The 16,084-nt window shown below is 31.4% G+C and overlaps 1 non-coding gene across 1 annotated transcript; it reads right to left on the reverse strand.

Moving 5' to 3' along the window:
* Window positions 1–8,769: 8,769 nt before the first annotated feature.
* TRNAM-CAU (transfer RNA methionine (anticodon CAU)) lies at window positions 8,770–8,841 on the reverse strand. The gene has a single exon. It is a non-coding gene; the product is annotated as a tRNA-Met (tRNA).
* Window positions 8,842–16,084: the final 7,243 nt, after the last annotated feature.

Raw genomic sequence — 16,084 nt, forward strand, 5'->3', positions numbered from 1 at the left:
GAGTAATCCCAGCTCGCCATACTAACACATCGCATACCTCTTGATGGCCAGTCGCATGCTTATATCTCTATAATGCATGGTTGCATCGAGCATAAGATCGTGCCTATCTCTAGGAACAAGGCTTACTCTACTTTAGTGTATTCCACTACTTACCTTCTTGGATAGTGAGTTGTGGCTAGTCAGCTCATAGACAAGCATTGTGACAACTCATAGACAAACATTGCTTCAGCCTCACACCATGCGAAGAGGACTAACGCACTATACTCGTGCAATGCACACCTCTCGGTGGGTTGCTACATACGTCCTATCTCTAGGTTGTACGGCATAGTATGTGACTATCTTCAATAGTTAACTAAATGGTGAATGTAGATGATGATAAAGAAGAAGAAAATGATGAAGATGGTGTTGAAGGAACTAAGATATGCATTGATTACAAATTGTATTAATGTTTTAAGCCAAAATGTAATACAATACAGAGATAAGAGAAGAAATGGAAGGCTAGATGAAAACAATTTCTTGCTTTTCATCCGAAAATGCGTCAAGGCTATTGGTGGCGCCATAGATGGATGGTGGAGAAATCTTTCTCGAGCTCTATCTCCAGCGTAACTCTGGCCGTCACTCAGAATGGGCTGTAGAGGTGAAGAATCCTCAAAGAAAATGTTGCTCATACTCTCATATGTGATCACAAGGATCTACCTTAGGGTAGAAGCTCGAATGGTTTGAAGTGAAGATCCAAGGCGCTATTTATAGAGCTCAATCACCGACAGGATTGATGATTGCGTTTTGATTCACTGCTACCTTTATCGCGATATAGGAAATGTCAGCATCACCTTATCTTGATACTCTCAAGGTATGCGTTCAAGCTTGTTTCTCCATAAGTGTCAACGCATTCCACCCACTTGGCGATCAATTTTCCATTACGGTTATCACTCTGTGGACGCAACATTCCATGTGGCGAACTAATCTTTATGAGAATGCATGCGATTACTCTTGCGGCGGTCTCAGATGACGCATGCGGTCAATACCATTTTGATTTCTATATTTTGAAGTTTGTTTAATTTTAGTTTCTATTCTTATATATATATATATTAAATTTAGTTTATACTGTTTGTTTATTTTTTTATTTTTTTTAAAAAAATTATTATTTATCAATGCTTTCACTCTAATTTTTTAATATATATTCACATATTATATTTTTTTTTCAGGAAAATTATTATTATTATTTAACTAAATTTGATAAAATTAACTATGAGGAAGTACAAAGACTAAAGTTTAAAATTTAAAACTACATAGAACTATAATTGAACAATCTCAAAAATAGACCAAATTATATTAAACCTTTGTCTTTATTTATTTATTGGATTCAATTATCTAAACCGTGAAAATTCATAAAACAATAAATTTATGATTTACACTTTTTTCCTTCGATTCAAATTCCAAATTAAAAAATTGTAGAAACATGCACGGGTGTAATGTGATATTATTATGAAACTTAATACCGCAAAACAATAATTATACAAAATTTATGTCATGAAACTTGACAAAAAAAATTAATTAATTGTACTTCCATTGATTATCAAATGTTTAGCGTTATTAATTACACTATTTTTTTTTAATGTTTTTAAAATACATTATTAAACATGGATTGAGCAACTTTTAAAATGAGACGAATATTAGAATAAATAATAATAAAAGTATAAACTATGTCTAATCTCTTAATTCTTTTTCCAAAAAAAATGTAGACCTCTTAATTACCTCTTATATATATAAAAGAAAAGTAAAATAAATAAACAACATAATATAATATTGTTTTAAAAGTGTACATAATTTTACTATTGTATCATTTACTTACTGATTTCAGTTCTGTTTGGTCGAGTAATAGATAAGTTTTGAAAATCTATAGGTAAGTATTGTGAATTTATTCCAAAGTAATTGAATCGAGAACTATACTAGTATGTCCATATTCATCGTGACGTGATTCATTATTGGATTGCTGCAAACATTTACAAATTCTACAACATCAATACTAATACTAGGTTGTCATAGATTTAAAGCACATCTAGAACATCAATACTAGAGCACAATGTCCTTCAGTAGAAGTGTTCACAGATTGAGTTAGATCGGATTAGGTACATTTTAGACCCAACTCAATTATTAGGATTTTAAATTTCTTCTACCCAAAATAACCCTTATTAAATAGGGCTAACAAGAGAAACAAGAGGAATAACAGATTTTAACTTTTCATTTGTAAAAATGGAAAAACTAATTAATTAAAAAAATGAACGAATTTATAAAAATCTAAACTAACCCCAACCATACAAAGATTACAATTGACTTATTAAGAAATATTCGTAATTACATTGTAATTAAAACAATCATTTAGAGATTATCGGTGTCTTTCTTGAGTAAACATTAAGGGCCGCACCAACCTCTTCTCCAACGAAGTCGCCGCCATTTTTCTCCGGCTCTTCCACTAACAGTGGATGACACCTCCAACTTCCATTTTATCTTCATCCCTTGCTCCGTCGGACGTGGCTCCCTCTCCTTACACCAAAACTCCAACACCAGCTTCGGCTTCGACTTCTTCTCCACCGGCTTCATTTATTGCTCCTCTAGAGCCAACAATGATCACTCCCGTTCCATCTTCTTCTATCTCAACTCCTCCGACACAGGCTCCATTACCGACCTCAACCCTAATAATGGTGTTATCATGAATAGAATCATTGTCTCTAAATCTATCATCACATCTATAATTTCTTTCAATCTACTACTTTAAATATGATTGGTCTGTCTTCACTCTTCATTCTACTATTTTAAGAAAGTCATGGATGCAAAGAATATGAGGGGAGGGCTGCAGCCCTGTTGGGTGTAATAACTTAAGTTTTTTTTTTAAAGAAAATAATTCACATTATATATATATATATGTCCGATATTTGATTGTATAAAATTTTAAAATTAATTAAAAAATCAAAATGTAAAAACATAAAATAAGTTGAAAAAATTAAGAAATTAGAGCAAATAAATAAAATGATATTTGAAAAAGAATTGGTTTTGTTTTGATATTTAAAAAAATAACAGTATGATTTGATTTAAAACATAAAAGATATTTTAAGAGAAAATAAAATATTAGTTATAGTGTAATTGAGAGGGTTTTGTAGTCATAGAAGGTCTTGTAAAAGTTGTTAGTGATATTTCTAATGAAATATTTATGTGACCTACAAAAACACTTTAATTAGTTTCCAAACTAGGTCGAACAAATACACTAAATTTAAAAATCAATTAACCTAACTATCTAAGAGTATGTTTGGGAGTGATAGTTGGAGTAGTGATTTTAGAAAAAGAAATTAGGTACAACTTATTTTGTAAAATTGATTTTTAAACAATCAAATTTATGTTTGGTTCCAAACTTTTTAAAGTGATTTTCAAATATTTAAAAGTGATTTTGAATTATTATGATGGTTCTAAAAGTGAATTTAGAGTTACCTAATTACTCAAACTTATATTTTCTATTTGAAAAATTATTATTTAACTAAATAAGTATGGTAAATATCTATTTCTGTTTATTTTATTGTTAAATTTTTATATGCATTGTTGATATATTGAATAAGGTGAATGTTTATAATAGATATTGGAAGAAAATTCAAAAAATATATAATTGTTTGTTTTAATAACATTTTAATAATAGACAATATCTGTCATCTTTTATTTTAGTATTTAAAATTAAAAAAAAAAACATTATTTCACAAATAACTAATCGACAATATTTTAACAAAAATAAAATTAGATAGCCATTTTTTTGGATACCGATCAATCAATTAACAAACCTATAAACTAATTCCTCCAAAATCAATTTGAAATTATTTTAAATTTTAGCTCCGGCCAAACACCATCATTAAGGAAAAATGATTTTGGCAAAAGAAAAAGTGATTTTGACCATCTCAAAATCACTCTCAAATATATCCTAAATTACTCTTGAACTTAACTAAAATTATGTACTTTTTCTTATTGTAGACCTAAAATATTATTTAGAAAGTGAGGGCTGATAAAAACTTTGTCCAAATAATTGCATTCGTGAATAAAGAAACCAATTTAAATTGGTATGAAAATTTCAATTAAAAATTGTAAATTGAAATTACTACCCAATTATGATGTGGTATTGATGACAATTGTGGACATCTACAATATTCAACGATGGTACATCATTCTTTCATCAAAGTTGTCAAGGTGGGTTTAAGACTTCTAAGGCAAACTGGTTAATACCAACACCATCCATATGTTTGGCCTATCTTTTCACATCTCTTTGATAGGAATTAATTTGGAAAGAAGGGATTTCACGACTTGAACTCTTGGCCGATGGTCGATTAACCGAGTCTTTCATCCATGCATCAGTGATTGAAAAATTAGATAAAAATAAAATTTGAAATTGAAGATAAGATCAAATATGATATTTGAAAAAAAGAATTACATTCAATTTTTAAAATTCGAAAAGGGTAGGGAGATAATTTAGGAGAAAATTATGTTAATAAAATCTGCATATGCCAGAACTAGTTATGGTGTAATTAAAAATCCTGAGGGCATTTTAGGGTTAAAGAAAAGTGAAACTACATGAGTGAGAGTGTATTGGCTATAAATTTGATGAAATATCTATTTTGCTATTCTTTCCAACGAATCTTTAAAACAAAAAATAATATGATTCAAAATTTTAAAATAAGATTAACTAATAAAAATGAGATTTTTCTAATATTTCATGTTTGAAACAAAATTATAATAAAGATAATCATAAAAACAATTTAAAAAAAAATGTATGATTTTGTTATGAACAGAAAATCTAACCTAAATAGAAAAGTTAATTAAGAAAACTAATATAATATAAGATTTGAAACTCAAAATAAGATAATCATAAAAAAAATTTAAAAACAAATAATCTAGTTAAGATTAAGAGAAAGTATAATATAAATATAAAAAGTCGAAAAATTCAAAACATTTTTTTGAATATATAATATCATTGAAATACAAATTTCAATTATTTTTAAATTAAATCACGAAATTTATGTCAGATTTTTCAAAGGAAAAAGGCACTTAGTTCCTAGTGAAACTCTCTAAGGAAATGAATAGAGTCCACGTTATAAATTTGATAAATTAATTACAGTTTAATTAAAAACAGATGCATAATTAATAGTGGAATAAAAAATGTTGGTGGGGGAATTTTAGGATTAACAGAAGATTGACCCACGTGTGTGTCACGCAATTTGTTATATTTCAAAAGAATTCTGTGTTTTGCTATTTCTCCAAATGAAAGTGTAATTAGTGCTATATATCTGATTTTCTCTATTAATAATGAACCCAACGCAACTCAACCCAACTCAATCCAATCATAAATTATTTTTTTTTGTTGGGTTGATTTGAATTAGTTGGTTCATTTATTAAAATTTGTGTTCTAAAAATTAAGTAATATGTCAATATGTAAAATTTGTATTAATTTATTTGCATATATAGAATAAAATTAATAACTCAATTTCAATTTATATTACAAAAATTTTCTTCCAAAGTACTAAAAATTTATTTTTAGGAGTTGTTGGATAATAAATGAACCAAAACAATTAAGAAATAAAATAAAATAAAAATAAATATATGTAAAAATAATTGTATCACAAATAAAAAAGCAACTTACTTTTTAAAACTATTAATAAGTACGTCGGTTTGATTTGGGTTATTTAAGTGAGCTCATGAACCATTCCAACTCATAAGATTTTCATTTAAATCCAAACCGTACAGGTTGGATTGGTTGGATTGGGTTAATCGAGTTTTTTTAGTCATTGGGTTTTTTTTGACATCCTATCCTTAATATGTTAAAGCATATTTGATTATCATGTGAAATTGTTATTAATAAATTTACGTTAAATGAACTCAATTCAAGTAATAACCTTTTCTAAAAAATACTAGTAAAATGAGCATGTTTAGGAGTAGTGTTTTTAGAAATAGTGATTTTAATACAATTGATTTATCAGCAAGTGATTTTCATACCAGCACTTTATTTATTTGGTTCAACGTGCTTTTATACCATCAAAATTAAAAATGGTTTTTAATTACTTAAAGAACATATTTGGGATGGACTTTTAGAATACATGTTTTGAACTAAATTATTTAATTATAATTAGTTTTATAAAAGTGGGATACATCATGTTAATATTTTGTTTTCATACTTATACAAACGATTTAAAGCTAATTAAAAGTATTTTCAAATGATTAATGTTTGTTTTCAAAAGTCGTCTTAGATAGATAAAGAAATAAAGGCAAAAAGTATTAAGGTATAAAAAATTTGGGGAGAATGACAAAAACTTGTGGAGAATTAACTTTAAAGAGAGAAAAAAACATAAAAGTGAGAACAAAAATTTCAAGAGCAAAATGTTAAAAGATAAAAAATGGACAAAAATTTTAAAAAGAAAAATTAAAAATTTCAAAAAATTTTAGGACGAAATATAAATTGAAACACATTAGAAGAATTTTTAATATGAAATAATAGTTTTTTTTCCCTTAAAAAAACCACTGACATTAGGTATTTATCATTTTAAATTTTTTATGAGAATTTTTTGGTTTTGTTTTATGGATTTAGAGGTACCATTTTAAATGAATTTCAGTTGTTTACATTTAATAAAAGTATTTATTTCATAGTATTTAGTTGGTTTTTATCAAATCATGAAAAAATATCGATTTCAAATGTATGCATGCATGTAAACGGCCTAGTATAAGTCCTAGGGAGCCTGATCGTTACATTATCAATATTCTACTTAATATATAAAAATTAATTATTTTTAGTAATAAGTATAAATTAATTAATTATGTTTGACAGAGGTTTAATATAAAAGCATTGATTTATTTCTATTTTTATGAATTAAATAATGTTAAATTTATTTGATGACTACAATAATTGGTCTCTTGTATTTAATTAAAAGTAATTATGTAATTTTTGTTTTCATATATAAAATTGGTAACTGAACGCACATATTTAACTTTCAGGTATTAATTATCTTTCATATCTAAACACATTAATTATTTCAGGCATTTAAAATACTGACGTTCAAATTCTAGATATTTAATATTTATATCCATGAAACAATGTCTGCGATCCAAACCGACCATAAAAGAAAAGAAATGATGAGAAAAAGTACTAAAGCTACCTCAATTATCTAGATTTTCTAAAACCATGCATGATCATTCTAAATGTATACCGTTTTGTAGGTAACTCTATTACTAGTAAATTCGTAACATTGAAATGCTCGTCTTAGATAAAATGATTGCAGCATTCAAATTAAAGGTGTTGAGAGAGCTACGACATTGAGTCCTTAAAGCTTGGACAACTCTTCTTCTTTGTATTCTCATCTTCAATTAATGTTCCAAAAACTATACTATCCACAAAAACTTTGATCGCGCTATAATGCTTGAAATATTTTAAAATAAAGCATTAAACTTATGAAAGCATTGATTTCAATCCGGTAATTTGTTGTGGGTATCCAACCAACTTATTGCACAAATAAAGTTTTTTTTAACTTGTGTTTGTGAGCCCACAATGTTGAGATATGTGTTAGCATAAATGGGTTGGTCTATCTTGAAAGCTTAAGATTTTCTTTTCTGTGATATGGATATGATCTAAAGAAAAAGAGAATATAAAAAAAAAAAACACACATAAAAATTAAGTGAAATAGTTAGAGGAGTGCAGTTCTGATCTTTAGAGACAACTTCTACAAAGTTGTCGATTGTTGGAATTGCAACTGTTAGATCTTATTGAAACTTTGTCAGCTTGTTGGGACACATAGGGTCTCGTTCTTAACAGTTGATCATCGTGTTGAGCTCTGATTTGTCTGTAGTTGCTGCTAGACGAAATCTGTAAAACTGGATTTATTTTTCATATTTTATCTCTCAAGCGCTGATGTCTCATGTATGAAAGTATTGATGGGTTGTGAATCTTTGTATGACTGGTTGGATTCCTTTTCCCTCAATTTTATTCTTAAAAGAGATGACAAGGTTGGACTTCTCACAAGTCCCGTGGTTTTTATGGTTCACATTGAAAAGGATTTTCACGTATGATTTGTGTGTGATATTTGTTTTTTTTAGTTTTCTAAATTTTTATGGTTGTTTGTGGTTCATTATTGATTTATTGTCTTGATATATCTATTGAGACATATCACAACGGAGATTCATTGCAACAGAAAGAGGAGAAAAGTGAGAAGAACTACCAATTTGATGCTCGTCATCGATGAGACCCGTGATCATAAATTCAAGTATATTTTGAAGAAAATATCTTAATTTGAAAATTAACTTTCAAAGCAAGAATGTATAGAGTTTTTCAGAAGAAAAAAAATCAGGAGAAACAAACACAAAGTCAACGAAGTCAATAAAATTAATGATAAACTATATCGTTAGTAGGAGTCTATCGGTGATAAAATTTATCTACAATAAGAGTTAATCAATAATAGAGACTTCAATATTCTTACTATATTTTTAATTATTTAAAAATATTACTATACATTTAATTATTAGTGCTATCCATTTTAATTACAACAAATAAAAAACACCATAAACTGCTTTTAAAATTTACACTGATTTTAGCTATCCATCACAAATTTCCCATTAATTTAGTATTCATTGGAGATGCTTCAGCAATAGGGCCCAAGCCCAATCCCCCATAAATTCAATGGGCCCAATTCCGGTTAGGAAAAGAGATAATAATAATAATTAAAAAAATGTAAAAAACTTGGGGAAGCCACTCTTTATCAGAGCCAGGTTTCGATCCTGGGACCTGTGGGTTATGGGCCCACCACGCTTCCGCTGCGCCACTCTGATTTGTTGACGTTTTATAGCTAACATTATATATACATTGTAAATTTGAGACACAATGTTCTTAAATATAATATCTTAAGTTTTAAATTTATCCTTAATATGTTTTAAAAAATTCAATCTCTAGTTAAAAAAATTAAATTCACTCATAATTTGATCAATTTTAAAGCAATCAATAGTAGGTTAGATGAGAAGGTTTTATTTTATTTTTCATTATATACAAATTTTGACATAGTTTTTATAAGGTCGAGCAGATTTTCAAATTTTATAGTTGAATATTTGTGGGATTTTTCTCAACCTCTCAAGAGGTTTTATTTAAAAGAATTATATTAAATCTTCATATATATTATATTGTTGTTTAATTTCAATATGCTATTTTGGAGAGAATGTGGATTAAAACATTTTAAATCTCTGAAGGTAAGATTATGAAAATATTGCTGTCATAGATGAAATTAAAAAAAAAATGGTGCATGCTTCTAATTTTATTTCTTAATGCAATGATATTTAAAACTTGACAAAACTTTTTTAATCCATTTCCATATATGTATAATAGGAAGTTAATATTTTTGAATATATGACATTCAGTATTTACTTAACTTTAAACTTTAAAATGTTAGGTTCATAGTTCAAACATGTTACTTTTTGTAAAACTAGCAAAAAACAAGCTCAACCCATTTGATACACCTGATACACTTAATACCTTCGATACACTTGATACACTATTGATAGACACTTAAGATAGTTAATACATTGTTGATATACACTTGATATACTATTGATAGACACTTGATACACTTGATATACTATTGATACACGGTTGAAAATAACTAGTTATTTACGTGTCATAAAAAGATCATAAAAATTATTTTTTTAAAAAAGTACACTGCCAAATTATCAATATAAGTATACTAAATTGAGTGTTGGTGAACTTTAGGTTGAAACTCCCGACATATTGTACATCTGTACTTAAAAATGAAAGAAACAACATCATTTAAAAAGGAAAAAAATTATAAAAAGAATAAAAAATGTAGCAAATACAAAAATTTAAATGAGTAATAATTCATATTGTTGCAAACAAAAAAAAAAAAAAAAAACAAAATGTATACAAGAAAAAATACACAATTGGTATACTTTAAATGTGGTATATTAGTTGACTAATATACCAAAAAACGTGGATTTATTTAGAAGGCCGAAATTAAAATATAGAATAAACGAAAATTTAAATTTGAGAATTTTGCCAAATCTATGATTTTCTATATATTGAAGACATGCCCCTAATTTTACATTTTTTATTTGCCACTAACTATAAATTCTCTAATATCAAATATGGCATCTTCATCCAGCCAAAGTCAATCATCAAATCCTTCCATAAACTTATCATCCTCCATTGTTGAAGATGATAAAAAACCTCTTTGGAAATATGTGACCAAAATTCAAAAATTAGGTGATGGGGGTGAAAAATTCTCTTGGCAATGCAATCTTTGTAACAGTTCAAAGAGGATTTTGTAATATGTATTTGGATGATTAATCTTTATGTTATTAATTTGGTATTTTTATTTTTTGACGAATTAGATTTAATATTAAAAATGATGTATCCTTAGACATATCCGTATCTTTATTTTTTTAGAAAAATCAACAAATCGTCATATCCGATCGTATTCGTATCGGTATTTGTGTTTCATAGCATGATTTTATAACAATTGGAACGAAAGAAGACACATTGGGAAACAAAACTAAAAAGTAAAGACACAAAGATTGGTAACCCAATTCGGTGTAAGATCATCTATGTCTAGGAGACATTGTGTCCGATGAAAAGAAATTTCACTAATAAAGAGTTAAATGGTTATAATGAAGCAGTTAGAGATCTTCAATAGTGGCTCTCATATAATCTATTCCTAGTGAATAACCTAGGCTCCTCCTAAGCTTGAGATCCTCTCTCTTGTTGCATTAATTACACTCTTTCAACTTCTCGTTTGAAATACACTTCAAATAACTATATTTGGGCTCCCCTAAATATAGTATGATATCCCTTTAACATAAACACACTACACACTTAAACTCCTCTAAATGTACACCAATCTTATACTTACATATCAGAAGCAAATATTATGAACACACTTCTACAACTATGCCTTTCCAAATGCTTGACAATAGCTTATTGAGAGTTCTATTTTGCAGAGCTCTTGTTGCGAAATCGACAATTAAAGAACACAAAAAGGAACGTAAAGATAGAGAAGATCGACACACGATATACGTGGTTCACTAACAGTCTGTTAGCTACGTCCATGGGCAGAGGGAGAACAATATTATTAGAGAGAATGTTTTCAGAAATTACATTAAAACGACGCCTCTAGGGTTAGAGAGTTTATATAGCGCACTACTCTAAACCCTAGGGTCAAAATCGTAAATAACTACAAATAAATAAATATACTGAATATGAAATCTGAATTCGAAGCGCCAACAAACAGATTCAAGGCATTTCAACAAATCTCCACCTTGACTTGAATTCTCTCCCAGATAACTGATGCTTATTTTATTAAGTGAAAATATGGATGATATACGTTGATGGATTGCGTTGTGCACTCAAGTTTCCCCAGCGGAATTCAAGTGTAAATTCCTCTGAGTTTCCTGGTAAGTGCAGGATCGAACACAGGGACTTGTGAAAATAGATTGCGTTGATAAATTTTTTATGAAAACTTTGTGGTAACCGGGAAAATAAACAAAGTGTTTGGTTGTTGATTGTGTTGATTAAAACAAATGCGGCAGAGCTTGAAAAGAGTTGGTAAACGGGAAATGCGATGAATATGCGGTGAACAGATTGAGAAAGATTTCGGCTAACACTCCCTAGAATGCGTTCATGCAACATGCATACAACAGTAAACCACCTCTCGGTGCGAATACCACGACTTTTAAGGCTAGAACGCATGCGATAATTATGCGATAAGTCTACAAGGTTTACACATAAACCTCTATCTCTATTTATGCGATGACAACATGACATTCACACAAATATGCGACCACATAATATCATTTCCATTCCTAGGATACATGCAATGCAAGTTGACAGCAGAGCTTATCTCTAAGTCCCTATCTCTTGTTTATGCAAGCCTAATTTTGCTCTTTTGAGTCCAGATTCTAACCTAGCTCTCTTGAGACATTAGGTTCTTTCTTTAGACTCTCTCTCGAGTAACTCTAAATGGTAATTTACACAGCATAAAATAAGACAATCGCAAGCAATGAACTTCCTAGGTCATGTTAGCTTAGTTCTTCTCAACCCATTCAACTAGTTTAGCTACTCATGCGTATTAAGAGAGTGAGCAGATGTAGAAATACTTCCATTGAATAGATACGAAGATGAAGTACAAATAACAATGCAAGTATAATAAAGAGCCTGGTAGCAATTTAATGCTGCCAGGCATTTACACTGTTTCTACTCATGCTCTAAAGATATTCTTGCTCTCGCGAGAGTTGGCCCGCTCTCTGCCCTTACGCCCCAAGGTTCTCTCTCAAGTTGCCCTGGGCGATCTCCGGCGCCACCACTCTTCTCGTGCTCCGCCTTAAAAATGAAAGAAAAACTATGAACAGAAGATGGTGAGCTGGTTATATCGTGAACTTGTCAACCGATCAACCCCTTTTCTGAAGAATACACTTGGTATTTATAGGGCATCAATGGTGAAAGGCGGATTCTCTCTCCCGATTGTACAGATGGGACAACTTTAATTCCTGATTGACGCGCCGAATGATTGCTGCCGATAAAGCTGAACGTACTTTATGACCGTTATTGGCTGCCAACTTAATTTGGATTCGATTATCATCAGCTTTCTGTCCCATCGCTCTTAATTAGCCTTTCACCCAGATGTGCCCACCATGTTGTGCTGACCAAGTTGCGGCGATCCTTCTCAGGCGAATGTTTGCGAGCACGATCAATGCAAAATCTTGCGGTGAAGTTGTGCTCAACCGATATTTTCCTATGATCGCAATCTTGCATTGCGTTAACGCATATTCTGTACAAAAAATACAAAAATCAATAGTTCTAATGCGCTGAACGCATGCGACCACAATATTATAGAATTTATGCCTAATGGACGCAATTTAACATATTTCATCAACACAATCTAACATTGTTTAAGAACTTAGCACTATGATAACATGCATTTCTGCCCGTTATCACACCCCCAAATTTAAACAATGCTTGTCCTCAAGTATAAGCTAAAGATTCCTTTAGCAAGTCCATCACAAAGTTCTTTTCCTAGATTTCTCAAGGATACTTCATTCAAGTCCTATATACCAGAATTTCCTCAAGTCTTATTCAAGTCTCTTCTTAAAATATTTCTAAGACCTAAGGACTGCAAGTTTATCTTTCAAAAGGACTTTACTAAATTCCGGAACATCGCATGATTTATTTCAAAAAGAAAAATTTTCACCGGGATGTCAAATGATTTATCCTTGCACAAAAATTTTCTTTATTACTAGTTTTTTTCTGACCTTGCGCTGATCCAAGTGCCTTGCCTTCATTTTAGCTTGCCCCCACGGGTGTCATGCAGACATCCAACTACGAGTAATGCACTCTTTCTCAGACTAAACTTATACCGATTTGGCATTGGAGTTGCGATCATTGATTTATGCGTTGATCCTGGTGACTTATTTTCGTTTTGGCTTGCCTTCACGGGTGTCATGCAGACATCCAACTACGGGTAAGTGCCTTTCAAAACTTAACTCTTATCAACATGGGTTTCCCATTGGGTTGACAATGGAGTTGTTATTCTCAATTTTTTTTGTAGCAAGGTCGAAAATAAATACCTCACCCCCAAATTTAAAATGCGGCAATGTCCTCATTGCCAAAAGATTAAAATAAGTCATGCGATGGTCATAGAATGTGTTGTAAAGAATGTTTGAAAGAAACCTGGCAAACCCCTAACTTCGAGAAATATTTCATGAGGTGACTATCTTAAGATGAAGTTGACTCTAATATATACGAAAGAAATATAAGCATATTTTTCATCATTGAAATCATACTTAGCAAAGAAACGAAATGCGGTGACTCACGAAATTTATCTATGTCAAATGATTGTGGTGATTAAAGAGGATGCGGTGATAAAAATTTGAAGACTAAAATGCAATGTGATAGTGCAAAATTGAAAATAAAGATAAGAGTACACCCCCAAATTTTGCGCTTTCGCCCGCATTGTATTGACACATCCATCTTTGCGGTGATCTCTCTTCTTTGGATTGCGGTGATGGAATAGGATAAGTGCTTCTTCATGTATCATCTTCGCAATCCAGCGCCTCGACCGTTGTACGAAAAATAAAGAGAGGGTCAAATTATTTTAAACAAAATAAAAATCGTTATGGCAAATGTTTTTTTTTTTTTTTGTGTATAATAACGATAGTGATAGTAAAATAAGGATAAATCAGACTTGAAAAGATAGTGAAAATTCCGTGTAGTGGAGAAAAGAATTGAAGACTTGAGGTTTCCCAAAACCTGCGTCCCTGAGAGATTGCGATCATTTGATAACGCAGGGACCATCTACTTTCTTCTTTATTCAAAGTCTCTTAGTTCCACGGAGTCGACTTGGCAATGCTAGTCTTCTCCATGGCATTCCTTTACTCGCTGCCCATTGACTTTGAATATGTTGGTTCCATCGTCATTTGATAATTCCACCGCGCCATGCGGAAGTACTTGTCAAATTATGAACGGTCTGGACCAACATGACTTTAGCTTTCCCGAGAAGAGTCGTAGACGTGAATTGAAAAGCAAGACTTTTTGCCCGACTTGGAGGTTCTTGTTGAATATGCGTTGATCATGCTAGCGCTTGGTGTGCTATTTATAAATCTTCGTATTCTCATATGTGTTGTTCCTCCATTCTTCTAGCTCGACCAGTTACATTTTCTGCGCTTCCCTTGCCTTTTTCAAATCAAAATTCAGCTTCTTTACCGCCCACAGTGCCTTATATTCCAGCTTCAAAGACAAGTGACACGCCTTACCAAATACTAGCTCATAGGGGGACATACCTATGGGTGTTTTAAATGCGGTCCAGTATGCCCATAATGCATCGTCAAGCTTTGTTGCCCAGTCTTTCCGTGAAGGCTTTACTACCTTCTCAAGTATTAATTTAATTTCTCGATTGGACACTTCGGCATGACCATTCGTTTGTGGATGGTATGCGGTGGCCACTTTATGGAGGATATTGTACTTGCGCAGCAGCTCCTTGATATTGTGATTGACAAAGTGTGATCCTTCATCACTTATGATGGCAAGGGGAATGCCAAAACGAGTAAAAATATTTTTCTTCAGGAGTTGGGAGACTACCGCCGCATCACTTGCAGCGCATGCTATTGCCTCGACCCACTTGGAGACATAATCGACGGCTAATAAAATATAGTGTTTACCATTCGAAGGGGGGAATGGACCTATGAAATCAATTCCCCATGCGTCGAATAATTCCAGCTCCAAGATAGTGTCCATTGCTATTGCGTTCCATGAAATGTTGCCTGTGCGTTGACATCGATCACATTTCATTGCGTAGTCAGCCGCATCCTTGAATAATGAAGGCCAAAAGAATCCACTTTGTAAAACTTTGGCTGCAGTGCGTTGTCCTCCGAAGTGCCCACCATATGATGAGTCGTGGCATTGTGACGATATGCATTGTTGAGCAGCATCTGGTACGTATAATCGAATGATTTGGTCTGCATCTCTTTTATACAGATTTGGCTCATCCTAATAATAGTGTCCGCATTCATTATTGAGATTCTTCCGTTGATGATAGGTGCAATCTTTAGGAAATTGTTCACAAACCAACGATGTCCACATACCAGGGCAATTCTTCTATGTGGAGCAGCTGCTCATCTGGGAACACGACACTCATCTCAGATTCATTGTGGTCATCCTCAAGATTTTCCAATCTAGACAAATGATCCATTATTTTAATATCGAATTCTTGAAGGAGGAGAACCCATCTGATCAATCTCGGCTTTGCATCTTTTTTTGTCATTAAATATTTGATTGCCAAGTGATCAGTGTGAATGAGCACATTTGTTCCCAATAGATATGCCCTGAATTTCTCCAACGCAAAAATCACAGTCAAGAGTTCATTTTCAGTGGTGGTATAATTTATTTTAGCAAGGTTTAGAGTTTTACTCGCATATGCGATAGGGTGCAAAATAGTTTTCTTCTTTTGCGCTAATGCAACCCCCATCACATACCCGCTTGCGTCGCACATGATTTCAAATGACATTATCCAATCCGACG

This window comes from Benincasa hispida, chromosome 12, assembly GCF_027475165.1.
Source record: "Benincasa hispida cultivar pf3 chromosome 12, pf3_genome.v1.1, whole genome shotgun sequence".
Lineage (NCBI taxonomy): Eukaryota > Viridiplantae > Streptophyta > Magnoliopsida > Cucurbitales > Cucurbitaceae > Benincasa > Benincasa hispida.